Source organism: Drosophila simulans, chromosome X (assembly GCF_016746395.2).
Source record: "Drosophila simulans strain w501 chromosome X, Prin_Dsim_3.1, whole genome shotgun sequence".
Lineage (NCBI taxonomy): Eukaryota > Metazoa > Arthropoda > Insecta > Diptera > Drosophilidae > Drosophila > Drosophila simulans.
The window spans coordinates 4,074,463-4,099,480 of NC_052525.2; the positions used below are offsets into that span (position 1 = coordinate 4,074,463).

The 25,018-nt window shown below is 44.7% G+C and overlaps 1 long non-coding RNA gene across 2 annotated transcripts in view; it reads right to left on the minus strand.

Annotated features, from left to right (window-relative positions):
* Nucleotides 1–2,578: 2,578 nt before the first annotated feature.
* The window catches only part of LOC123327390, a 72,456-nt gene continuing 50,016 nt past the window's right edge, over nucleotides 2,579–25,018 (minus strand). The window contains exons 1-3 of one of the 2 annotated variants that reach the window (XR_006542137.1): nucleotides 5,839–6,003; nucleotides 5,375–5,565; nucleotides 2,579–3,258 (exon numbers count right to left, since the gene is read on the minus strand). This is a non-coding gene — a long non-coding RNA (uncharacterized LOC123327390). Of the gene's footprint in view, nucleotides 3,259–5,374; nucleotides 5,566–5,838; nucleotides 6,004–9,647; nucleotides 9,911–25,018 lie in introns of those variants that run through there. The other variant, XR_006542136.1, reaches the window with a different exon arrangement.

Genomic DNA, 25,018 nt, shown 5'->3' on the forward strand with positions numbered 1-25,018 from the left:
ACATGTGCTGGCCGATGGCCGCTGGGCGAGAGGGGATGCCGTTTTGTCCAGTGTTCCAGGATGTCGGGATGTCCAGATTGTCCTCGAGGGTATCGCCACCTACCGGGCGGCCTGCGATAATGGTTCTTTTCTGTGCATTAGGGAAGGGGCGCCTGCCCAAGTTTCAGGCATGTCATGTTTGTCATGTTGCTGTGACTCCACCTCTTTTTGTCCTCCCTTGATTCAGTCCTTCGTCCTGTTGTGTCTTCCACTTGATTTTCACTGCTGTTGTTTGCTCCCTCAAAACTCTGTGTCGCTGCCTAATGGGCGCACTTGTCCGAATTGTGGGGGGGTTTTTAGAGATGTGGGTCTTAGAGGGGGATAACTGGGGTGACTGGGTGGTGTTGGAGACATCTTGTGCTGCCTCGTCTTCGTGGAGCAGCACTTGACCTGGATCTTTTATTTTTTCGACTACGATGATGCTGCAACTTGAACGGATGCTTTGGCTATGTGTGGCACAAAGCTAATTGCCTCGCTGTCGGGTGAATATTTATTCCTGGCTCTGCACGAACCACTCAACCACGTGAATCATCGCCCCTGCAAAACCCGCCCACGAGAATGCACCTGATTTTGTCACACATTTGAGCTAAGGCTCTCAAAATGTTTTCCACTTCGTTGGCCGCCGGTGCAGATCTCAAACCTTCTCGAATAACAAAGATAAGCAGTCCGCTCTTATCCGAATACTGGAGTTAAAACGAAAATAATAGAATAAAAAGCTTAACAAACATTGTTTAAATTTAAATGTTCTTTATTAAGCAACAGCAATGAAAACCACAGACCACTGAAACAGTCACAATAATAATAATAACCGCTCACCCTATATAATAAATTGCCAAAAATGTGGCATAACCAAAACAAGAAATATGCCGACATTTTTGGTTTTTGCTTCTTTTTTTTTTTGTTAAGGTACGGATGGTTGGGAGACCCGTAGCGAATGATCCCCGAGACCACCGCCTAGGTTGTAGGTCCTTACCGCCCACCCCGCCCCTTCGCCGATTGTGGCTGTGGCGGCTTTTTGATTTACTGATGTTGCCACACGACACAGAACGAAAATGTTAGTGCTAAAATGACGTAAAATAAACTTATAAACGCATTTACTATCCTGGTGTTAATAGATACGTTTTAAAAAGCAAACAATATCAACAGCGTTAGTTTTCACGAGTCTGCATAGCAATCCCTGTCTTAGAAATGTGCTACAATTATGAATTTATTGCTTTTTTTGCAGTGCCTTAAAGCAACATGAGGATGAAGGCGGCAAGTGCCGCCATACACACAATAATAGCCCAGATATATGGTACGAGTAAATATATCCCCACTGGCATGAAGGATGACGCCAATTGGCCTGCGTTGCTTAGCGCCAACGAAAGGCGCTGCGGCCAACACACAGTCGGCAGCAGAAAGAGACGGCATGTGCGACTGCGAAAGAGACGGGCGACACATTGGGGCAACAAGGCATTTTTTTTGTTCGCTTGGCCAGAAGCTTGGTGGCGCCTCAAGTAGCCGGGTATGAAAAAAATACAAAAAACAAGGAGAAAAACAAATAAAATAAAAACCGAACGGCCAAAAGGACTGCGGAGCGCATAACTTCACTGAGGCGGCGGCACCGGCTTCTGATCAAACGTTTATAAGCAACGTCTTCAATGCCCAGCAACAACATCGGTACAACATCGGCAACAAAAGCAACAGCAGCAGCCAGCCAGTTCCAGAGCTTTAAGACAAAAGCGCGTTGGCAGCCAGCGAGCTACATCAAAACGAGGGATGTGAAAGGGGGATTTTATGGTGGGTTTTCAGGTGCTGCAACTGCCAAGGGGCTGGGGGAGGTGGTTTTCACACAGAAAGAAAAGTTACGAAGACCCATTTGATTCGAACGCCAATTAGCTGAGTACATTGGCTAATACGTCGGGCACTAAAGGAATTTCGAGAGGGTTTTTAGTGCATATAAAATTAATCACTACAATTCCCAGGATCACTTTGCCGAAGTTTTAACTATTTTAGAACTAAACTTTTAAGGTTTCGAAAGGGTTTTCAGAAAAAGAGCGAATTACCAAAGGTCTCGTGCAATCCTTGGGTCGTGTTCTTTTCGTGTCCTTTTGTATTTAAGTGTGCACTCGTTCGTTCGTTTTTTTTCGGATTGGATCGTCTTTATTTTGAGACAACGACGCCGGCAAAGCTGCCCCCTGCTTTGGGTTTTTGGAAACCTCCTCCTCTTGTGTCCAGCGACATCTTCGGCAAAGTTATTCAAGTGGCGCCAGTCAAACATTTTTTTGCGCAAGAACAACAACAACTACAGCAACAGCAGCAGCAGCAAAATGCTGCAAGTAAGCCACTACAACAACTACAACATTTGGGCCTTCAAGACAACAATGAATGGCGCTCCACACACACGCACTCACAGGAAAAGGAAGCAAGAACTAGGGAGACAAGCCACTGACCAGCGAGATTAGTGCTTCTCAAACTGTCTCGAAATTAAATCAAAACTTACCCTTTTATGTGAAAGAGATCTCTTGGGTATTGCAAAAATAGTAGTTTAAAATATAATATAAATGCTTTATTCTATTTTACGTTTACTTAAATTAGTATTTAACAAATAAACACTAGGATTTGTCACTAAACCAAGGATAATACCGAGGATTACAACTGTTACTACTATCGCCATACGCTTAGTATAATTCCTTTTATTTCTCCTTGAAAAACTTTTGAATTGCAGATTACGGCTTACCCTAATTCAGTTTACAAATAATTCGAAAAAAAGTGGCATATATTTGTATTCAGAGCAGTTGCTTCATCCGTTGTTGGGTGCAAATTAAATTTCCCATCTGACAGTTCGAGGGGTTGGGTGTTTTTTGGTGTTTTGGCTTTCGGGGGTGAAAGTCATCGACAGATTAGCCGACAATTTGGTGTCACTTTGCCCGAGGACACTCGAGGACACGCAGGAAGAAGGACGAAGGACGAAGTACGCTGCTGCTGACATCGAGACATCTCGATGTCCTTGTCGTCTGCATCGGATGTTTCAATTCGCAAGTTGCGCTTCCTTCCGATCACGTGACCAAAACGCCAACGGCGGCCGTTCACTTCCGCCAGGCCGATAGCTTCCGTCCGCTCGCAGCAACAACAATCGGAGACTCCAATTCCCCAGTCATCCATCCTTCCAAGCATCCGTTTGTCCGGCTCGCCATCTAAGCGGTTGTCCGCAGACACACGGTCAGAAAAGCGTTGGTCCTGCAAGTAAAGGTTTAAAACAATTAGGACTTCCAATGAAGATATTGATAAAGATTATAGTTTAATAAGCAGCTCTTAGTTTAAGCCTTAGTTTAGGTCTATGTATATGTTACGTTTATTTTTTTATAGTATTTAATAAAGTGAATCGAAAACCAATCGGAGAAATGTGCTTTCTTATGGCTGATGGGCTTTCCAAAGATATTTTCTCTCAGTGCACTAGTATTTCCCTTTCCAATCGACCCGCGTGACAATTACTCATGAATACATTTTGCGCCTGATAAAAGTGAACGCTTGATGTTCCAGGGGCGGGGGTTTTTGATTCGGAGGGGGTGCGTTTAGAGGGGAGCGGACAGCCGTTTGCGTTTTATTTATGGTTTTATTTGCGGCATCACAAAAGCCTGCCACGAGCCTCGAGGTCTCGAGGACTTTCAACTAGGATGAAAGTGGCAGTGGGAGTGGAAGTGGAAGTGGGAATGGGAACGAGGATGAGCATCGAGACAGCGAGGACATTGTACCCCAGAGCGTCATATGTTTGTAACCCTGGATATCTGCGGCTAAATCTTCCACCCCCAACTACTCGCTGCATCTGTAGCACTATCTTTCTATTCGCGACTATAGCTGTGTGCGCCCCATAACCATAAAGTCAATTTATTTATTAAGTTTTTATCGCAAGCGTCGCGCAATGGAGAAGAATTCTCAAAAAAAATATATATAAGAAACAGTAACACATTTGGGTATTTATTTTGAGTGGGGGTGGCGCGGGTCTGACAGTTGGCTATTAACTAGTTGTTGTTGATTTGATTTTATCGAATCAGTAATGTGTTTTGGCCCTTTGTGTGCTACGATTCAAGGGCAATTGCTTAACCACAAGTTAATTGTTAAGCTAAGCCTTTAAGAGGCTTCAAAATCACAGCTTTTAGAAAACCAAATTCTCTAAAATACTTTTGAAGCGTGTTCTTACTTTCAAAAATGATTTTTCAAAGACATAATAAAGTGTTTAAGGTTATGACCAATCCCATTTTTGTAGATTTTTGTTTGGTATTGTTTGTAATGTCCTTAGTTTGTCGCCTACCCTATAGGCAATTGAGTAGTTTTCCTAATTTACAAAGTGCTGCGATCGTGGGTCCTGCTTAACGGCCTGTTTAATGGCACGGAAATGAAAATGAAAGTCGTTGAGCGATTTCGCTCACACTCTTCCCACACACTACCCCTCCCTTTTGCTCCGTGGGAAGGAACGAAACAGACATTTGTTTTAATTAACAAAAATTAAACGACGGACGCCTACGCACTAAAGTCCACAATGCGTGGCACAAGTTCTCTCTCTCTCTCTTTCCCTTTCTCTCTCTACCACATAGCCATCTCTTTCTTAGGATAATATTTGTTATTCTTCAGTTTAAAATTCTTGAATTCTTTTCAGATGGCTCGCGGCAGCTGTACGCGGGTGCTTGTTGTCCGTATGTAAATTAACTTAAATACCCTAGAAATTAATTAGCAGCGATTGAGATCGCTTGATAATGACAACACAACAACACACGAAACACCGAGCCACCGAACCACCGACCACCGACCACCGACTGTTCCGAATGGTTTTTCAGTGGTTCCGTCCGGCCTTAACCCTTTTTCTTTATTTTTCTTCTCTTCTTGTTTTTTTCTTTTTTTTGGAGAACGACGTCGCTGTGGCGGCGACAGTAATAATGATGCGTTTATCCAAAACGAGCATCAGATAAGCGCCAGCCACAGGCGATCGACAAGTTTGATAAGGCGCTGCCTGATAAGAGCGAGACGGCTGTAGAGCGCTACACTCGCAAAAACAAATTAATATAGTTCATAATCCTATGGCAGAGGACAGTTATTATAACACAGACTGTTTCCCTGTATATCCATTCTAGACTATATTGTTGAATATGCTTTATAACTAAGTTCTACCTCCCTACTTATTTTTTTTATATTTTGTTTAAACACATTTAGGCCAGTCATTTTTTGCAATGCATCAGGAGCGGGCAGCGTGTGTGCCCATCAGTCAAATGCCAATTAAAGGCGCCGGCTTACACAGAACCTGAGAACGGTCGATCGAACTGGAACCGGAGGAACCAAGCCCAAACCAAACCAAACTAACTCAAACCAACCGATCCGATCCGAAGAGAACCGATCCCATCGAAAGGAACGGATCCCGAAAGGCTGAGAGGCAATCAGCTGTCATTTGGAGGCAAACAAAGTGGACATGACCAGCGCTCGTTTCCCTTCACCTCCGGCGCTCCACGGAAATTGGCGCTCAAGGGTTTTCAGCCTGACACCGAACTAAATACCCTGCGGCGATCGAAAAAACAGGTTAATGAGGAATAATCACCCACCCAAAATTAAGGGATTTCGGTATAATTGGGGGATCTCTTCTTGGTTAGCTGGTCAAGGCAGATGTGCTCAAAAATAAAAGGGTTTGCATATGATTATGATGTGTGTGTATATGTGTAGCATTCCGGGTGTTTAGAAGACGTGTTAGAACTAAACATAATACTGAATTAAGAGTTATACATATTATTATTAAATGCGAGCCATTAAAGGCTTTCAATATTGCTCACATACTTGGAATCGGTGTGTGCTGTTCGATCTGATCGCTTCCGAAAATGAGGCAAAAACAAATGACGACGGAATGAAATGAGATCGACAATGGGCCTAAGACCGGGTCCAAAGCCAGGAGATGAGGCCAAAACCGAAGCCCAAACCGAAACCAAAAGCCAGACCATAAGCAAGACTGACACTGACTGGACTGGGCCTGCTTCACCATTGTGATTGCGATTGTGTTGGGCCCGGCTCAACAGCGGCGCTTGGATTCGCAACTTGGCGCTGAAGTTGCCGTCGCGGTGAAGGAGCATCTGGAGCAACGGGAGCAACGGGAGGATCGGAGGAGGATCTGGCGGAGGACCCGCCGAATGGCCATTCATCGATCAAGCTGCAAGCGCCACGACGAGAAAGACGAAACGTGAGGCACCAGAAGCTGCGGGTTCAGACATAAAATAAAAAAAATAACAGACGAAACTGCTTGGAAAAAAAAACAATCGGCAGGCTGAGATCTTGCCTCCGACTCCATTTGAATACTCCCGAACTCGCACTGGCATTCGCAGTGCTATTTGTATTGCAAACTCTGCACTGAGCCAAATTTCTTTGGGTTGTGTTGGTCAGTAAATAAGCTATAAATCAGAAAGAAAGTATTTCAAGCTGCCTGTTTTGCATCTTGAATTCCAAACTTAAACACGCTTAATGGTTATGCATTTTGTTGATACGACTAGGTGCCTGTTTTTGTGCAGTGTACCCGCCTTGTTGACCTGTCAGTGTCGCTGTTGCTGTCGCTGTCGCCAAAAAAAGAGCGTCGTCTTCATCGCAGCCCCAATCGGAGGGCGCATTGTATTGGCGACTGCGGATCGGGAATCGGGGATATCTGTATATATCAGGGATATAGGATAGGCAACAGGGACTCGGCCAATTCCAGATGCTGTGAGCTGGAAAACGGCGGATCAACAGATCGGGATCGCAGCGCCGGGACTTTGTCTTTGATCGACTTGAGCACTGAGCGACTGAAGGACTGAGCGACGGTTTGAATCTGAAGCTGGAGCTGAAGCTGAAGCTGACATCGTCTGGGAGATACCGTTGTATCGTTGTATCCCCCGGATCTGCATCTGCATCTTGCTCGAAAACCGAAGTTGTATATGAAACCGAAACTGAACGTTGCCGCTCAAGTTTTTCGTTCTTTTTTTTTCGGACTCTTGGCAATTGATTCGCAATTCCGTGGGGCGCATTGATTTTGATCGACCACGACAGGCGCGCCATTCGGTCGCTCGTCGGCGCCTTTCCCCTTCGTTTCCTCTGCGTGTATAACCCCTCCTAAATGCCCCCCTCTGATTTTTTTCCATTACTTTTAGGGGGGCAGACGCAAATTTTATTGACAGCGCCTGTTGGCAGCCAAGGATCGAGAATCGAGAAACGAGGATCGGGAATCGGGAATCGAGAATCAGAGCCACTGAGCCGCTGATGATTTGGCACTCGTGTGAATAGGCGCTCAACGAGTGCACTCACACCGAAGTAAAGTGAATAAAAAGCTCACACAGCTGTGTGGTCCAGAATTCGATTTTTTTGGCATAAAGTCTAAAAATTGAGCTACAGACTTGAAACTTTGTACATTTTGTTGTTAAATCACAAATAGTTTGCACAGAAAATTTGAAGTCTGTGCGACCACGCCCTCTCTTGCCTCCCATATTAACTACTGGTATGACTCAGGAGTCAACGAAATATAATTTTTTTTTTTTTTTTTTTTAAAGTCGTGTATATTGTTGTTTTAAAAATAATCGCCCTCTTCTTTTTCTAGTTCTACATTTTAAATTTCCGAATCTGAACTCGAATCAGAATCAGATTGTGAATCCAATATTTTGTCTCATGGATCAGGTTTAAAATTATACTGTATTTCCAAAAGACTTATTACTGCCTTCGGAAGTGGTTTTTCCTATTTTTTCTCTCTCTTTCTTTTAAACTAATTGTTGATAATAGTGGGTCCGAGTTATCAATCGCTCTGTGGAAAATATCACTCATCCTATTGATCCGACTATTTTTCCTTGCATGTGATAGTCGATCCCTTTTGTAAAGCTTATTCCGGGCTTCACTCGTATTTTCAGTTTCCTTTTTAATCTTTCTCCTGCATTTTGGTAAGATAAGTTTCGGCGTCCCATTTGCTTCGGCGTCGTGGAGTTTTCAAAATCTCTAACAAGAATAGTTTTCTTTGTCGCCATCCACTTGGTATGTTTGGAAATAAATCGGTCTAGTTATCTGTTACACTCGGGCAGTTTTTTTTTAATAAATAATTCAAAATTTTCTTTTTTTTTGTCAATATCTTCTGTCTGTTTCGCTTCCTGATTATTGTTGTTGATTGCGGAATAAACGTAATCTGAAACATAACTTATTTGCCTATTGTTACGCCTCCAAATGTCCAGGAGGTCGCTATGTCTGAACTCAAAATTGCCTATATAAAATCAAATTTTTAAGAAAACGAGCAAAAATGGGCAAAAGATATTACTTTACCGTGAAATACAATAGTTAAAGGTACAAACTGACGTTTTTAACTTTTGTCAGAAATTGTCAGAAAATTAGTTATACTCCACGAAACACAGGGGACACGTTAGAATTTTCTGTTAAAATACACATAAATTGGATGTCACACAACATAAAAACAGTACAACTATACATATATTACCTAAATAAGTTAAAAACATCATACCTTGGCATTTATTTTCCATATTTTACTATAATTTTTGGATGCGTATTAACGATCATACCACATGCAAAAGTAAGCAAGTAATTTTTCGGAAATTGCATTCTCTCAATCAGCTTTTTAACACTTCAACTTTAAAAGCTCATAAAACGATTTAGTGAAGCTTTCGGTCAATTTTGTTTTTGGTTTTTATTTATATGATCAATTTTCTATTAGAAAATAATTGCTAGAGGACGATATATTGACATAAAAATTTAGACTTTATGCCAAAAAAAACGAATTCTGGACCATAGTGCACAGGAGAAAAAGTGAATATGGCGAAGCCTAATGAAATCCCAACTAGTTACTATTGATTTAAGGATAAGAATAATAATGATTCATTCATTTCATTTTAAATCCGTTTAGGATGCTGACCTGAGGCCCAAATTCCCAGTTTCCTTTCATTATTCCTGCCAAATTGCCAAAAAGAGGCGGCAGGGAATGCAGGGGTATTCCAGGGAACGTTGGGTTCCGATCTGGGTTGAGAACAGACAACGAACAAAAAAATGACAATTTGACGGCCCATTTCACTTGCAGTGTGGCATCACTACAAAGCGCCCCACGCTAATTGCGGCAATTAAGTGCACAAAAATCTAACGACAAAAATGCAAAAGGGGAATCGGAATGATATAATTTTAACGAGGGGGGCTACAAACGTTTTTGGGGGCTGCGGTCAATCTACCTGCTACCTGCCTTTTGTTGTCCGGAATTCGGCGCTAAATGCTCTGCGCCCAGTTGCCATCGCCCTTTGAAGTTAAATAGCGCCGAGCGGCTCGGATCCTGCAACTATATAGATAATGGTCGAGGGGTACGGGCGTGTCTGGGCTTCGCAGATCGCCAGATCGGTCCAGATCCAAATGACATGCAACAGGCGGAAAAAAAGCATACAAAAAACTAAGAGAACGTCGCCGTTCTGACAACATGTCAACAGCAGTTTGATGAGTACTGGGATCTAATAATTAAATGACGAACTTTGATTACTCTGCCAAGATATTAAAGCTTCATATTTATAAAAGATTTAGCTGCGTTTAAGGATATAACTATAATAATTTATATACTGTATGTTTTGGGTAAAATATATGTTGTTTATGCTTACCAAAATGTGGGGGATTCTTCATTTATCGGAGGGTATGGAGACAACAATTATATAGACGCCAGGTTAGGTCGCCTGGAAGTGGTCAGGATCGGAGCCTTCTACTTTCCACTGTCGCCAGGCTCCCCTGGCCATCAGTTTTTGGTGCCTTTTTTATTTAGCTCCCGAACTCCTACACTCTTGCTTATCTGTATGCCGGCAGGAAATTTGCGCCGCTTTGATATGATCGCCGACAATGACAACGGCAACAGCAGCCAAGGCAGCATCTACACGGAGAAAAAATAAAGAATATATTCTATATATAATAAGACAATCAACATTTTTTACATATCTATCTCTGAAAATAGGAAAGTCACATATTTATAATTTAGTTCCCTTGTGGAAAATCTATTGAGAATTTTTCAAGTTTACTGCTTCTATAATTTTTACCGTGTAAATCAGCAAACGTTGCTGGGATTTTTGATGGAACAATATTTTCGTTTGTCCGTCCGTCTGTTCGTCTGTCCGTTTGTCCGCTTGTCTGCCCGTTGTTGCTGTATCGTCGGGGCCATGTCAAGCGCCAATTGGAGCCACACTTTGCCCGGGGGCGGGGAGGGGTATGGTTGGGGGTTGGGGGTTCTATGGGGCAGGACAGTTCGGTTTTTCGGGCTCAGTGACTCCATGGTCCGCTGGCTTCTTCCTGTGCTGCCACTGACGATGACGAAGCGTTGACAAGGCGATGACAGATTTCTGCGAATTTTTCGCATTAGGCTTTGAACTCGAGCATTTGTTTTTGCAGCCACTGGAACTGGGTCGATGGGAGCTACACCGCGAGAAACAGGATAGTTGAGAGACTAAATGTTAACGGGTTTTTACATTTAATCTACTTGTAGCTAACTTCTTTCAATGATACCCTAGACTCTACAAAAGCCGTTAATAAAAGTGTAGATTATTGAATTTAGTGTTTTACTTCTTAACTTTTTTTTTCAGTGCAGGAATGGCTGAGGGGGGGAGCACGGGCAGTACCGGTGGGTACGGCGCTACTGTTTTCGCTCAAGCGCTTCGCTTGCTGACGGCTCGGAACGGCGGGCAAGTGGCGCTCCCCTTTGATGCTAACGGTTCTAGAGATGCCTCGATTTCCGCAGAAATTGCTAATAGAATCACAGCCCTCCTAAAACCCCTTCACACCCCCTTGCCCCAGCTCTCTGCCCCATCCACTGGGCCCATTCATCTGGCCAACTTTATCAAAGGGTTGACTTTGTCTAAGCGCCTGCTCCAGTCGCCTTTCTTTAATTTCCCTCAGAGGATGCTCGGATGGTGGATGCTTTTACGAGGCTGGAGATTCTGCAGATTTGCTCGATATGGGAGTGCTGGGGCGGGACAACGCCACCTGATGGCGACACGTAGCTCGTTTATGGCAGCGCCTGATGGCGGCGCCTGTGGGAAAATGCTATCCAACCCGCGCGACTCTTTCAGATGCACTCAGAAAAATTGATAAAACTTAGATATCAAGGAGGTAGCTGCACTATATGATAAGCATGATTTTTGATTGCCCTAAGCCCCCTTTCGCACAGTGTAACATCCGAAAAGGGTGTGGCACATGGCTCACGTTCGAAACTCCCACTCCCAATTCAGCTGCAGCTCCATCAGGTCCATGTCCACGTTTATGTCTTAGGACCCGAGATCTCGGTGGCTGATGCCCTTTGACCAATCTGCGCCAAATGCCAGCAAGTGAATGGCAAAAAACGCTAAAGAAAAACCAGAAGCTGGAGGAATCCACTCAATGAGTTGGCCATGGGTTTGCTAATAAGGCGACATGTGAGTTATGAGTGCCGAGTGCCAGAGGTAAATGAATACCAAGTGAGTGGTTGGGCAAAGACGTGAATGTCAGATACCGAATGTATCTATCGGCACTATGCCAATATTTTAAAGACTTAAAGTTCGTAGGATTTCATTGAACGGTAGCCTTATTAAACATACTTTTGAATCAATTTTGTTATTTCCATTGCTGTTGATAAAAAAAAACCGTTTAATTAGGATTCCCTTATTTCAGATAACGAACTTGGACTATAAAAAGCAAACAAGTCTGTAGACAAAAAGCGGATTGTGTTAAGTGGACCGATTGGAACCAGCCAATCCGGGAGTTAACCAGCAACACCAGCGATTAGATCTCCCGATAGGTGATAGACGCTTGCGACATTTGTGGTTAATGGAGAGATAGATGGTGATGCTATCAGATGGGATCGTGCCTACCCAGAAACGGAGGCATTTGGTCATTAGGCATAGCATTGTCACAATATTTGCGCGTCGGTTGGGTGGTGCGAGGTCGATTGAGAGATAGTTGGATAGTTAAGACCATGTATCATCAGACGTACACTCGCATCCCTCACCCTCGGTGACTTTTTCAAGTGCACACGCGTCGCAGGGCTAAAATGACAAAGACGGCGGCCGCCGTCAAGCCATTGAGATTTAATTGCACAAACGCCAGTTGAGCAATAAAATTTATGGCCTACAAATAATAGGTCTCATCCGATCCGAATCCGAATCCCAATTCGAACGAGGCGCTGAGGGGGTGTAGCAGTGCCCTGTACCCTGGACAATCTGGAGGCTCTTTGATGAATGGCCGCAATGACAGCGCAGATGAAAGCGCAATAGCGCTGGATACCAAATGTAAAGTGTCCAAACAAGTGGAATGGGTTAGATGATACGGGGGCATAAAGGATATTTTAACATCGAAATATCTATTCTTTTTTCTAGTACTTTGATGATTAGTAGGATTTAGTTTTAGTCTCTTATTCAGCGGGCAGTGCAATCGATACTTCATATGTGGATTAATTTAGGGTTCCTTTTTCGCCAGACTAACCAAAGTCAGCCCGCAGAGCTTGAGTCCATGTGCGTGTGATTTGAAAGCGAGTTAAAATAAAAGAAAAAAAAAAAAACTTAAGCCCACAGCTGCTGATAATTCCGGCGATCTTCCATCTTCCTTTTGTTTTCCTGATATGGGGGTGCATGTGGGATTTGGTTTTTGGGTCTGGGGGATGCAGTCAAGTAGATTCAATTGCCGCTAACCCTCGATTTCAGATGGATTTTTGGATCTGCCTTACTACTCTACTTTCTTTTTTGTTTGTCCAAATGTTCTCGATTTCATTGATTTCAATTGCTGCATTGCATTGCCCAAATATCGATTACAATAAACACACACAGAACAACAAAGGGCGGGACTCGGGCAACAACAAAAGGCGCAGCCAACAATGGAATGGTCGGAATCGTTTAAGTTTAAGGCCATTAGAGAAATTCCAGCTACCTGAATATACCCAACCCCACCTCTCGTCGGATCTAGGGGATCACTTAATTTTCTTTTCTTTCGGCTATTTTCCAGCCCTCCTCCGCAATTTCCAGCTCGGTTTCAATTCGCAGATGCCAATTGTCTTATTTACACGTGTAATCGATAGTCGAGCAGGTGGTTTTGGTCACTGCCTTATAGATTCACATAGAATAAGAATAATTCCAATCGTGATGTTTATTCCAAAATTTATATCAGCCATCTTCAAAATATATCAACACATCGATTTTTGCGGTATTCCCTTAAGACATGTGTAAGTTCCCATGGAAAAGCTAATGTATGAAACCCGTTCCGCCATACAGTTAGTCCAAGCCCTTAGCCATCGCGATCCGATCCTATATCTTGTCTTTCCCAATTGCCCAGTTGCCCAACATTTTGTCAACCGACCGACAACAGATACCGCCCCTAATTACACCCTCTCTCCCCTATTATGCTGCAAATCGCAAAAGCGTAAAAATATGTGACAACGCCCGAACAGCGCTCCAATGGTCACAGCTTGTTATAAGCCACTACACTGAGCGAAAATATTAGTTCAACATCGAGAAAGGTAACTGTATAAACGCATTCAAAGCCAGGGATCTGGGTTTATGAGGCGTCTTTATGTGTAAATGAGGCATATTGATTGCATATTAAGTAACATTAATGGGATTTCAGTGCACTCGTTGGACTGGCCGCTCCACTGGCCGCTCCAGTTCACGCCCACACGTTGCGTCGCCTCTCTTTACATAATGGATAAAGAGCAGGGATCGGGGCGAATCGGGGGAACTCCCATGCGAACACTGCGAACAAACGCAATTGTTGTGCAAGCTGCGGCATGGGGTGCTTCATCTGGGGCGGCGAAGGCTAGGAACCCCCTTTCGAAAATAGCCGCAATCATTTCCAGTCACAGTCACAGTCGCCATCGCAATCCCAGAGATCGGGAGTTACGCTCCGCCTGCGCACACCAGGTGAAAGTGCGCGCTATGTGTGCCATGTCCCCCAAACTAGCACACAAAAATGTAATGAAACTCTAGGATTGGTTGAATACATATGTATTTCAAAGTTCAGATAAAGTAATTCTTAAATTGCAGAGTGCCAATCTTAACATCTTCAGAGAAGAATACATTTATATATATCAGGGAAAGGCTCGTTCTTATGATTTACGGCCACAATTTAAAAGTTCTTAATTTGATATAATAAAAGCGGCAGTTTTATTAAATGATTACTGCGAATAGAGAGTTCCTGGCACTTCAATTGAGCTGCTTGGGGCTCTTCTACTACGGTGCCTGACTTTAAGACCCGTCTTCTGGGTGGGCGATTCTTCTCGATTGCCCAAATTGCGTGGCCACCTTAGCGACGAGAGGGAGAGAGCAAGAGAGAGAGGGAGCGAGAGAGGTAGGCATAAAGAGGGGGATAGCGAGGGAGAAGACATTTTGCATAACGCGACATCAGCATGCAAGCATTACACAGTGAATAAAATCGTTATATTCTCCAATAATCTTCAATATTCATTCAAAGTAGAATTAGTTATGCAAGATGCATCTCTATGCAAACTCGAGTTCATTTCCTCCCGTGTACTGAACACTCACCATTTGCTCTGTGGTCTCTGATTTTCTCAGGCTAGCAATCAAATTGTGAGCTTGGAGGGGGGAAAATGGGGATCCGTAGAGGGACAACGACCAGCTAAATTTGAGCCCAAAGTGGAGGCGACGCGTCGCCATCATCATCTTCATCTTCATCTTCATCAGGCGGACAAAAAGTTGAGGCAGCATCGTGCATTTACAATTTTCTGCGAAATTTCTTGAAATCTGAGCAAGCCCGCCTTCCTTTTCCACACCCACTCTTTAGCTTTTCCATTCTTTTTTCTCATTCGTTTGTTGTCTTGTTTTCTGCAAATTTCTTAACTGTTGTTGCTGTTGTTGCTGTTGTTGCTGTGGCCCGCCCGCCATCATCGCTTCGCAATTATAATTAAGTTTAATTGAGTGATTGACGTTTTTAGAGAGTGCGCGGTCACCCACAAATCTACAACAGCAATTCCAACAGCAGCAGGCAGAAAAAAAATGATTAAGATGGGTTCTCTATCTAGAGTTTCTACAGAATTTTGAAGTCCAATTGATTGGTTGTTCGTGGGAAAGATTCCTTGTTAAAAACTCTAAGAAAAACACCGAATTTTTAGATAATTTAATATACGAACCCTAACCAGAACCTTTGCCCAGTTTCTCTCGGTGCATGACTAACAGCGTAGATTATGAAATCAACGAACAAACAACGACGACGTCCCCCGTCATAATCAAAACAAGTCAAAAACGTTGAAAGACAACAGCAACAATGGCCGTTTATTTAAGTGCCTCCGCTCCTCTGACAGCTGAAAACCCCCAACCCGCCACCCCCCTTCCAAATGCCCCTTCCCCTTTTTTGGTTTTTGGGGGCGGGCTGCTTGGGTGGCCCCTTCACTAGACCAAAAGCTCAGACAGCGATTGCAGCATGCCGCTTTTCCACTTTTCCACTTTTCCGCTTTCCGCCGGCCACTGGGCATTGCACAAATTCGAGGCAGCAACTACTGCAGCAGCAACATCTGCAACAACAACAGCGGACACGGCAGCAACATGAAAATGTTGACAACTTTTTTGGCTCGATTTTGGGTGGTCCCTCCAGTTAGTCGGAGGAATTTGGCCAGGTGATTGGCTAACTGTTTCTCTGAAAGTTGAAAACCGGGGGATATGCAACCGTGATAATCATTGTATTCATCGTAGTTTTGGCTGTCGAACAAAAAATGCATAAATAATATAATTAAGCAACTTTCACCCTAGAATTTGTATTGTGTAATTGCCAGTATAAGAAGACATCAATGGAGCTGTGTAGCCACAGAATAAATGCCACCATCGCATGGAAGCCCAAAGACAAAGGCCACACACATACATGCATAAGTACTGACGCACATACACATGCACATATACCCGGATTGTCTTTGATTTCCCCCTGATTAAATCCCCCGCCGACCATACGGATTGGATTGGCCATCAAAGCGGGTCATAAAATGCTCCCATTCAGCGATTTTTAACAAGCCACTCGAGTGGCGGAGGCCCCATCGATAGACTCATCACATCCGCGCGTAATAAAATGCACGCACGCACGTCCGACACCCAAGAAGATATGGTGGAATCGGTGGAGGGGGGGTTGAGAGCGGAGGGGCTTCATAGGAGGGGGGAGGTAGGGTGTTGGCTGTGCAGCATCCGCAGTCGTCTAATCAACTTGAACTCATCTGGGTGCCCCTAAAAAGTGGCCACCGAACACACTCACTTCAGTCCGTCCGTCCGTCCTGAGCTCACCTTTCTTCAGCACCTTTCTTCTCGGCGTCTCTTCTGCCCATTTCTTCTGCTCATCTCTTCTCTAATCTCGCGTGTTGGTCATTTGTAACACCTAACGGTTTGATTTGTATAATCGATTCACTAAAAACATTATAATTAACATAAGCTGCGGCCATGATTGGGCAAAACATTCTTTCAAATTGAAGAAGAAGTTGAAGAAAGCCAAAGAAAGCAACGTTTGCCTTATTTCTGTTGATGCATATCAGTTAAAATAGCAATCAGTCTCCAATCTTTCGTATCTTCATTCGACCATTAGTAGCTTAAAGAATATTTTAAGGGAAAATAATATGTTAGTTTCGATTTGATCATTATATTTCATATATTCCATAAGGTTCTGCCATTTAATGAAACGGCAATCAATGAACTTGGATTGGCGGCTATCGTTTTGGTCTGGCTGCGATCCATCAAAGATCACCTGCCCGGATCAGAGCGATCATAACTCCAGCCACGGCCGCCGGTGACATCTCTCTATCCCCGATTACCGACGCTCCAGGATTCCGGTCTCCCAGTTTATCCAGAGTTACGAGCTGCTGTCAAGCGCAGAGCAAAGCCAATGACGTGACCCTTTGTCCGCAGTGCCTCCATAAATTGGATCGCCCGGGATCAAAATTTAGACGACTCGAGATGAACGATGGAATGGGTTGCGATGGGATTGGATTGGATGGGATTGGATTGGATTGGTTGGGATGGGATGAGATCGGCCGAGAGTTGAGTGAGTTCGGCGGAAAGTCGGACGGTCACGGTGGTCTATGTATGTCAATTAAGAGCCGGCGGTTCGCCGCCGCTGATTTATGCAATTGCCTTTACACAGAACACAATTATGTGAATGCACACTCGCCTTGTTAGATGATAGTTTGTACTCAGATTATAAATATTATCCAGTTGAATATGTCTGGAATTTATATTCCATGATTAAGTATAATATATTTATACCAAGACTTTTTGATCTTGCAAAGAAGTTCACTAGAAGTTCCCTAAATGCTTTAAATACTTAATCTATACTTTTTTCTTCGAGTGATCGAGCGCCCACAGCTTTGGGTTAGAGATCAAGAAAGAGTGGGACGGCGACTTCCTTCCGTTACAGTTGCCCAAAAAAGAGTTTTCTCGGACATTGGCCAACTAATTGGCGGACGTTGCCCGCTTTGGGCGATATATCCAAAAAAAAAAAAAAGAAAAAAATAATAATAAAACGGAGAGAAAACAAGAGACAAATGAGGAGGCAGGGGCACTCTGATAATAACTTCTTCAACGAGCCCCATGAAGTGAAATTATTCGGGTAAACATGCACGCTAATTACAAAACCCTCAAACAAGCAGCCAAAAGCCAAAAAGCCAAAAAAAAAAAAAAAAACGGAGGAGGAAAAAAATAAGGCAGAAGGCAGACGAGGCGGAGGAGGGGGCTTCAGAAAAATGATATAATATTTTATGAATCAATTCACGAGAGCGCCAAGTGGACCACCGTCGCTGTCAGCGGCGACGCCAGTCGCCAGTCTCCGGACTCCAGTCTCCAGTCTTCGGGAGGGGGGTGCCCTCTTCCGCCCCCGCCACGCCCCCAGCCCTCTGGGGACTTGGGAGGCACACGAATATCGCCATCGTCGTGCAGTTAGCGAATGAGCCACTTAAAGAGCCACAAATAATAATAACGACTTTAACGACAACCACAACAACAGCCGGAGATCAGGCCGCTGCCACACAGAGCGAATAGCGGTCTCCAGTCTTCGGACCTCAGTCTTCAGTCCTCAGTCTTCGGTATTCGGTACTCCGTCTTCTGGGCCCGATTCTTCGGACGCAGTCTTCCGTCTTGTGGCCCAGGCTTTCGACAAAGTTGAGCTGCGCTTATGATCTCTTTTGCTTGGTTATGACTGGGCATTCGGGATATTTTCGGGTTCTGTTCATCTTTTTGAATTTTTTTTTATTCTGTTGGATTTTGGTGGGGCCTCCTGAGAAGGGTCGTTCTGGGGCCACTGCCGCGCCCTAACAAGCACAAATCAACAGGTTTGTTATGATCTGGCCCAGAGGATCGGCCAGTGGCTCTCAAACTGTGGCCGGGTCATTAACAACAAGTCAATCGTAAGCCGAGTTCAAGCAAAAATCATTCGATGCATTTAATTTTATAAACTATATCTGCTAGCTTTTATCACCATACACATCGTATTCAGTCAATGCAATGAAATTATGAGCTTGCCAAGAGAAATCCAAGTTTAATCATTTGAAAAACGAACTCCGCCTGATGTCATCTTTGCAAATTGCTGCCTGAAGTACAGGAACCTCATAAGAGCAGTGGCAAAACGAAGGCCATGTCCATTTTGGGCACTGACATTTAGGCACATGGACTGTCTGTCAATCAATATTTGCACCTTTGACCCGACGCCTGCGTCATTAATAATGGCCGCCGGGCAGACAAACGACAAGCTCACACCTCAAACAAACAGGACTCCACAGGGTGGAGTCCACATTCACCAAAATTCTGTTTGCGAATCGAATTATTAGTTGATTTTGCATTGCTAAAAAGCACAGAAATATTGCTGACAAATGTGTTCAATGAAATCGTACAGTTTTCACATATATTTTCATATTTTGCGCCCGGCTTTTTGGTTTCTTTCCATATGCACTATCGTATCGTTTCTTAGCATGTATCAATTTCTTAACTACTACCCCATTAATAAATTCCCTCGAACAAGCTGTACAACTGCAGCAGATGTCTTCGTTCGGCTGGCACCTGGAATCTAGCCTAGACTTTCGGGACCAGGACAATCACAGTCAGAGCAATGAGCAGGCAGGGATGAGGAGGGAGGGAAATCCCTGCCAACAATGGCAACAGCTTAATTAGGCCTCTGTGCTTACCCAATTAGGAATTAGCATTTCGCGAAAGGGGAGATCTTGCGATGCCGTCCACAAAAGTCCCAAAGTCCCGAGGAAGGACCGCTGGAGGATCGAGCCCCGAAACCCATATAAGCTTACACGGGCTCTCCACAGGCTCAATGAATGAAACTCAAGCACAGGATATGCGGCGCCTTTGATCCCCGTTCGTGGGCAGTAAATACCCGTGGAGGAGCGCGTCCAAAGGGACGTGGGCGGAGCTGGCTCAGAAAACTTAGACAGCCAGGAAAAGATCAGAGGATCGCTGCCGACGAGCCAGCTTATGGTAATTCGAGACGCCCCAAAACAAAAAGGATGTGTGCGAGCGGATCCATTCAGCGGCAAAATAAGGATAACCCACAATGACTGGGTCGTTCAACTGCAGAGTCAAAGAGCATCTGCACATAATATGGCGAATTTACGGTGATTAGCTTAAGTAACAAAAGCGGGTATAAGGTTTAATCTTCTCCAATATAAGTCAATCGTTATATGTAAATATAAATATAAATATAAATTTTGACAGGCCACCGAAAGCTGGTGTTGGTCTTTAATTTCTTGCATTTCTTGGAGGAACCGCCACTTTTACAGCAGTGAATACATTGACCTCCTTCACACGCAAGGATGAGGTGAAATGTGGTAACAAGGAGACGGGAAAGGGGGCTAAGGTGAGGAGAAGCGCATACAACACACACTTACATGGCACTAGGCAATAATGGCCGGTCCGAATGGCAAACAGGGTTCCCCGTAGGGATTTCGCCATACATTGTATGTATACACGAGCATACATATGTATATGTTTGAGGGTATATGCATATATATATGTATATGTACATATATATATTGGTGTGCCTGCCTGAGAATTCCACCCCATTTTCGAATGTTCGGTCTGGTTCTTGTGATTTCCTGCAGAAAGTGCCTCGAACGGAGCTCTAAGTGGCCTAATTAGCAGCCGTGCGGCGATCAACACCACTCGTCACCATCATCCTTATCGCATCGAGTGCACCATCGCCCCCCACCTACCGCCCTCCGACGCCTGACCCCTGACCCCACCGCCCATCGCCGCCCACATTTAGCTGTGTTTGCACAGCACTTACACCACATGCATGTGTGTGTGCGCCCGAGTATTTTGCATATTATTTCACGCCATTGTAGCGCTTTCAACGCAAAACTGAACAAAGTAAGGTAAAAACGTGGACAGAAAAAAAAGATGGCTAAAAAAGTGGTCGGGATGGGGACGGGGGGCATTAGGAGGTGGTGACTGGCGGGGGGTGAAGATGGAAACAAACTACGAAACAATGAGGCGACTGAGTGCCATAAAAACTCTGTCGCCGAAGCCTCAGAGACCAGGGTTACACATATTCCAACGTCGGCTCACTTGGACCACTGGAAAAACAAACGTAATCTCGATTCATTCTGAAATGATGGTGATGGATGATTCATGCTTCATAGGAATCTTGATCTTTGAACTGCCCAAAAAAAGTTCATTCTACTTGCACAACTCATCGACTTACAAACACCGAGTTAGATTCGTTTCCAAAAGGGGTTTCTTAGCCAAAGATTTTAATTGGTTACTAATTTCCATGACAACTAAGATTCTTAATGGTTTATTTATCCAGAGAAGCTGTTGTTCATCTTTTTTCTTTAAGTGCTCGAACAGAGTCTGCAGTTTTTTGTGGTCTTTGGCGTTAGTCGCCGCACTTTGGGCGGCAAAAATGCGCTCGACACACAGCAATGGCGGCCTCCATAGTTTACGGTTTGATTTAACCCCCCTTGTGCACTCCACAACCCCTCTGCACCCCTCTCACCTTGAGTTAAATGCAGGTGTGCCGCCACCTCATCCCCCCTTTCGGTTGGGTTTTTGCCGGCTTTTTGGCATGGTTTCCGTTTTGGGCTGACGTTGCCACTGGCACTGCCATGATTTGTTGAATTTTCTTTACTGCTTTTATTTTTTTGCCATTTTCCTTTGGAAGGTGTTGTCGTTGTTGCCCCACACAGTGGATCATTTAGTGGCTCCACAACCACTTGGTTCTATCGCAGTCCCCCTTTTATTGGAGCACATAAAATGGTGGGATTTTGCGATACCTTGCACGAGTCCTATTGGCTTTAAATAAAGGATGGAAATTGTATTGTAATAGATAGTAATCTATCTAAATCTGCATTATATAGGAATAGTAAACAGCCATTTTTCCCAGTGCATTTGAATCGTCTTCTGGAAAATATCTTGTCAGTTGGGAAAATCCTTCGCTGTTAAGTCGCTTTGCAGAGACAACAAAGACATAAAATGTTCTCTGATTGTTTTTTTTTGTGTTCTAAAAAACAGAAGCAAAATTCTGAATATTTGACGAATACTATATCCATTTCATTGTCCTTGGGTTATGTAAAATTACTGAACCATTCCCATTCCAAATATTGTAAAATGATCAACAAAATGCTTTTGGCGACGCAGTGGATTAGCGAACTTCGTGGATACATGCTCTATGTTTGGACTTTGGCATAAGCGAGATTCTGGACCACTGGCTAAGTCAACTTTTGACATTTGGTCTTGGGGTCAGAGATTGCACACTTTTGGTGGGGTACAGTTGCCATCGCTGGCACTGCAGTTGGGTGCCTCAATTAGTGGCACTCCACAAGCGCAAGCGCGCTGAAAAGGGGGCAAATGTGTGGGGTTTTGGATGGGTAGTAGGCTCGTTCTCGGATTGGGGACCCGCCATTCGAGAAGGGGTTCTTCCCAGCCAGAAGTGTGTGCCATTTTAGCCGAGAGAGTCGCACACTCGTCGGCGTGTGTGAATGACATGGAAGACAGCAGTAGGGACATATGCACAAAAGCGGCAGCAACAACGACACATGGAGGCGGCATTGTCAACGCTGCAAACTGTCACACACGGGCGAAGGAAGGGGGATTAAGTGGGGGGGGGGGGGGGGGGTCTAAAAGGGGGTTGGTACTCTGAATGTGGAGACAAGTGGCTCTCAGTCGGGGTCACCACACAGCCCCATCCACCGTTCCCCATCGCCATCCACATCCACATTCACATGCACATCCATATCCACATCCTCCCACAAAACTGCGAATGAAACTGAAACTGGCATGCAAATTACTGTCGAGCATGCTCATCTAAATTAGCAGCGGGATGGTTCGTAGTAGGGGGGGATAATGTTAGGGGGGTTTTCCAGAAAGGGGGGCCAACGAGAGGTTAAAGAGCCGCTGCGATTCGAAGAACACCGGAGGCTCTGCGACCGTAGGGTGGCATATGCATAATTATTTTTATTATTATTCTCTATGCCTGGTCCCCGTAACCCCGTAACCCCGCCCACCGCCCCTTAAGCCGTAGCAGACCCCCCTCAACCGCCGCCTGTGACCAACCCCATTTGGGCACAGATTGCGACTTCAGCGCCTACAAAACAGTGGGACTAATTATGGCTAAGACAACAAAACCAATACTACAAATACAGAAAAATAGGGATAACAAGATCACCACAATGATAAGCAGGAGATTTGCTGATCTTAACACAATCAAATCAGAAATAGCTATGTAAATTCACGATAGTTAAGACAATTGATCCATTCGGCAAGGAAATCGTATATGGAGCCCACTGTTCGGGGTCTCCATCTTCTGTGGCGGCTCGGAGACCATGGCACCGACGCAATGTGCCGTAAAAATAATTATGGCTGCAACTGCACAATTTTCCTGGCAACCAACCCCCCTTTCGGATCGTGCCCCCTTGTGCCCGTTGCCGCCCCTTGATTTGCCACACCTCCTTGCAACGCTTTCTGCGCCCCTTGCCAGAAGCTTTTCTGCTGGAAAAGCGGCGGGAAAATGCGATTCGGGGGTGTGGCAGACGGTCTCTTGTCACAAGAATCTAATGTGCAATTTTACTTTACCGCATGCCACGCCCCCTTTCGCCATGAGGAAGTCAAAGCCGAAGCCCCAAAAGGGGCGAGACTTACCTTACATAATTAACATACATGCCATGCAGCATATCGAATGGAGCCCTCGAAAATTGATTGAATACCGAGGCTTATGGAGCTTAGAAAATTATCAATAGAAAATTCAATATTTTCCTTAAATAAATAAAAATAACAAGCAGCTTTAAGTCTGCCTAAAATCATATAAAAATCGCAGCAAATAAGCTAATTTCTAGCCGACTTTTTGAGGCAACTTGAATTGGTTTTCGGGCAAATCTGAATGGTGCTCATTTTTGGCTTGATGGTTAAGGTGGTTGGGTGGTTGGGTTGGCCGTAAAAGGCTTTGCATTAACACCACCCAAACACCCCAAATGCAGCCAACCAAATGTCAAACGAGGCTACTTTTCTCCTCCCTCACTCGCTAATTTCTGCTGCTTTTTTTTTTGGTGGATTTTCCCTGTCGACGTTTTCTTCCCTGCTCCTTTAATGGGATTTACCTAAATGAGAGCTAATAATGCCCCGGTTGGGTCCGAAAGTGGAAAATATTTCCGGGTGCGAGAGCCGGGAGGCTGTACAATTTAACATGCCATTTGATGTCGAGCTGGCTATGTTTCTGTTTCTGTTTAGGATTTGGGCTCTGGGCTCTGGGTTCTGGGTTATGGGTTTCAGTTCTGCCTCTGCTCTGTGCCATGATTATTATTGGCACATTAGCCGGCGACTCGCAGCCAAGTGGCGAGCCATCCAGAGCCACTCCAGGCACACACTCGACACTCGCCTGGGTCCGGATTCGAACCCCTGACCCAAGACCCAAGAGCCCAGATCCCAGACTCCTAACCCCTTAACCCAACGCGCCACTGCGACAAAAATGCAGAATAATATTCGGGAAGAAAGCTCAGAAAAATGGAGTTTCAGTTAGAAAAGAAGAACAATGCAACATTTCATATACTGCTATAGAAATCAGTGATGACTTCATTCGATTTGATTGAAATTTGGAAACACACAAATACCCTGTCATTGCAGCATGCCTTGTTACGCCTTATTTCGCCCAGTGTAGGTGATATTTGCGACGCAGAGCGGAAGCGTCGAACGGAACCTGCATATGTAAGCAAAAGCCAGCGGCGGTTTTTGGGTCCAACCCTTGGAATCTGGAGGGGATGGAGCTGGATCACATGAGGATGGGATGGGCGTCCAGTTGGGAAGGGGGGAACGAGTCCAGGACGACAATTGTCGCGTCTAGAGGCACTTACGCTAAATTGCATTTCACTTGTGTATGCGTGCCGGGGAAAAAAGCAAATAACCGTACGTACTTAAACGTACACTGTTCGAAATACTTGAAGATTCGCTATTGCTGGTGAGTAGTAAAAAAAAAGGATGATATATTCAAACAGATTTACATATCTAGAGTTGTTGAAACTATCTTACGAAATTCGTAAGCGTTTCTTTCCGCTTGCTTAGCACGCAATGTGTGTGTGTGTGTGTTTCGGGCCAAGTTAAAACAGCTCAACGCGCATCTCATAATTATCTCCTCGCTTCGCTGCCGTTTTGAAGAGCCACCGCCACGGAGACAGTTTAATAATCGTCAAAATAGCCAACGAGGGGTCAGCCACGTAGCCACCGAACCACTGTCCCTTCTGCACCAGCAGCCAGCACCACCAGGCGATCTTTTCCAGCCTTTCTGCTTTTCAGCTTGTTGCATGTGACTGCGGTGTCACATGTGTCTTCTATGTGCACTTCCCATTCCATCATCCCTGAGCATACTTCCATCCCAATACCAATCCCAATCCCCATGCCAATGTCCCTTTCCGTGTCCGTGACGATGTCCGTGTCCGGTCTCATAAGTTGGCCAAACACGCCATCTCCCGGAACTGGGAATCGAGCGCCGAGAAATCATGAGTGTCAGCTGGCCAAAGGCTAGCGTTTGACTCTAAGAACTACAGGTCCTG